A 3,248-nucleotide genomic window follows, 5' to 3' on the forward strand; every position below is an offset into this window, starting at 1 on the left:
ATGATAGTTCCACTCGCTTTGGCCGCTGCAATATTCAAATGCGCGCCGAGATGTAAAATTTGAATTCAAATTGACGCGGGAGGCAATTTCGTGAAATTCAAATGGGAGTGGGAGTAGCAGTCTTGTATTAATGCTGGCTGCACAAATAAGTTACCGAGACATTCAATGTGTAAGTCAGAAATCGGCGAGCGCGGTACAACTGGCGGAAAACCTAGATGGTCGTCGAACTGTTTATGGCATGCCATGTATGATCATCTATCCATTGAAAGGTCACATCAGATTCTAAAAAGTCGCAGTATAGACTACTCCTCCTCAGAAATGGTTGCCGTCTTATTTGAACAACTTCTCTGCCGGCGGCGCCTTCAATGTATTTGGTGAGACAAAGGAAACAAGAAATTGCGTCAACTTCGAGGTGCCTGCCACTGCCACTTGTGTTAAACAGTTTATTATTATAGCAGTAGAATAACAGTAGTCTAATGAGGCTGAGGAGTTCGTTCCGAAAGTTATGGAAATTTGATCATATTTCACGAAAATTTAGTCAGGAATTTATCTAATGTATAATTGTTAAACTTTAAAATTTTATGTATTTTAGATATTTTTGATAATATGAATCTATTTCCATCCTAAAACACAATTCAAACAATACTTCTACCAAATTTTTTGAATTATTTTTACTTATATTCCAACTACTCCGATCAATTCATCGCCCTCGGTAGACGACCGGATGAAACCGAGAAATGGCTGGATGAAACCGAGAAATGTTCATTTGAGTGATTCCACCCGACACCGTGCTGCTTCTTCAATGTACATGTGTCTCTATATGGCGGTCAAATTTGCCATCGCCATACATCCCCACCCACTTACTCTCCAACGTGGCACGCCTTTAAATACTATGGCTACTATGGCGCCACTATTTTCATTCATATCCATTATCCAATTCTCCCCAACAGCAACAGCAAGTGCTTGTCAGATTACGCAAAAAATTGTTTGCTTCTTTGCTCCCCCCACTCGAACACTAAATCGTCTGTTACTTCATCTTTAATTGACTCCATCATTCCAAATGGACTATCGATCAATTGATCATCGTTGTCTGCTTAATTTAGTTAATATTGCAATGTTGAATCGTCTGTCACTTCATCTTTAATTGATTCCAGCATTCCAAATGGACTATCGATCAATTGATCATCGCTGTCAGCTTAGTTTAGTTAATATTGCAATGTTAATGGTAGCAGTGTCATCTGCTCTTGTGATAGTAAAGAATGAGAATGGGTTAAAGGTGGGTTACTACCGCGATAGGTGCCCTGAGGCGGAGGCAATTGTAAGCGCAGCCGTGACCGCAAATCCTGCCGTTGCACCTGCTCTCATCAGAATGCATTTCCACGACTGCTTTGTGAGAGTAACTATACATTCTTATAGTTACATATCGTATATGTAGTGGTATATATCAATTTCATGCCATAATCTGGTCATTGGTGGTTGCAGGGTTGCGATGGATCAATATTGATAGATTCTACAGCAGGAAATCAAGCAGAGAAGGAATCACCCGCGAACAATCCGAGCCTCCATGGATTCGAAATAATTGATGAAGTAAAGTCCATTTTGGAGGACAAATGCCCGAACGTCGTCTCATGCACTGACATCCTTGCCTTTGCTGCAAGAGATAGCGCCCACCATGTAATTCACCTACCCATACCCTCTCTTTATCGCTCTGTGATATTGTAACTGTATCCTTATATTCATATTTCTGTATATTGGTATTCCCGCAGGCTGGCGGATTAATTTGGGAAGTGTCAGCAGAACGAAGAGACGGAAGGATCTCTCGAGCATCAGACATCCCAGGGAATCTCCCTGCTCCACAATTTAATGTAAACCAACTCACACAAATTTTCGCTGCAAAATATTGGTCACCGTCCGACTGCTACTGATTAACGATAATGATGAGCATCAATCGTATTTTAACATAATTTAATATATTTTCAGGGGCGCATTCTATCGGGGTTTCTCATTGCTCTTCATTCAGCGCAAACAGGCTTTACAATTTCAGTCGAACAGGTCATCAGGACCCCAGTATGGATTCTCGATTCGCTTTGTCACTGAAAGCCAAATGCCCAATCCCTACTTCTAACTCAAACTCTGATCCAACTGTGCATTTGGATTCATTGACACCCAGACGATTAGATGATAAATATTACATTGATCTTCAAGTAAAACGTGGAGTGCTGACCTCTGATCCGACGTTGATGTCGAGTCCATCGACAGTCAGAATGGTGAAGATCAACTCCAAATACACATCTATTTAGAGGAAGAAATTTGGAAGGGCAATGGTGAAGATGGGTGAAATAGATGTGTTGACAGGGTTGCAGGGGGTGATCAGGAAAAATTGCCGGATTGTCAACTAACCAAACTCAAACGGAAGCGAAGGAACTGTGAAACCGGACATGCCAGAGCCAACTATGATTTATTGCAATTATCTTATGTTTTTAGTCCAAGTAGGGTGCAATTTCACTAGTGCATTACTAGTATTGTTTGTTTTATAATTTTTTTTTTTTTTTTCATTTGTTGAGTATTCCATCTGATTGGGGAGTCGTTTACATAGGCGGAGGAATTGTGTTTGACGGTACAAGTGGTTGGAATCCGAGCAAAATAATTTCAAAAAGTTTTGTTGAGGCAGTGTTTGAATTGTGTTTTTGATGGTGGAAATGGATTCAGCACCATCAAAAATGTCTAAGACACTTAAATTTTGAAGTTTAACAACTATAACTTGGATTTACAAAAATCCTTACCGGATTTTTCTAAATATGACCGGAATTTCTATAACTCTCTAGGCAATTCCTCTCGCTAGTTAGATAAATATTTTAAAACTAACATATCCTAATGCATGTGAAAGGGGAGGTTTCATGTAGATAGAGATCATTATATTTTATAGGAAATACATCATTTTATGATATATATATATATACACACACGCTAAAGATTACTACTAGGTATTAGTTTTTCTGAAAAAGTAAGATTTTAGTTTTCAAAGTAAGAATCACTATTAATTTAGGATTAACCAAATCAAATTATAATGTTTAATTTTGAAAAATAATTAATAATTTTCAAGATTACTAAAAAATCATTATTTTTTTAAACATTTGATTGGAACATAGCTTGAAGGCCTTATTGCAGCCGTTGCACAATATAATGCCATATAGATAATTGATTGACATATTTTATCCTAAATCTATGGATATAGTTGCAATATTCAT

General features: G+C 38.1%; 1 pseudogene; it reads left to right on the forward strand.

Moving 5' to 3' along the window:
• The first annotated feature begins 1,216 nt into the window (after positions 1-1,216).
• Positions 1,217-2,399, forward strand: LOC149245413 (peroxidase 5-like; annotated as a pseudogene).
• Positions 2,400-3,248: the final 849 nt, after the last annotated feature.

The sequence above is a fragment of the Pinus tabuliformis genome, chromosome 7 (genome assembly GCF_031772625.1).
Source record: "Pinus tabuliformis cultivar Carrire ecotype Pingquan chromosome 7, CPIR1, whole genome shotgun sequence".
In the NCBI taxonomy this organism is placed as follows: Eukaryota; Viridiplantae; Streptophyta; class Pinopsida; order Pinales; family Pinaceae; genus Pinus; species Pinus tabuliformis.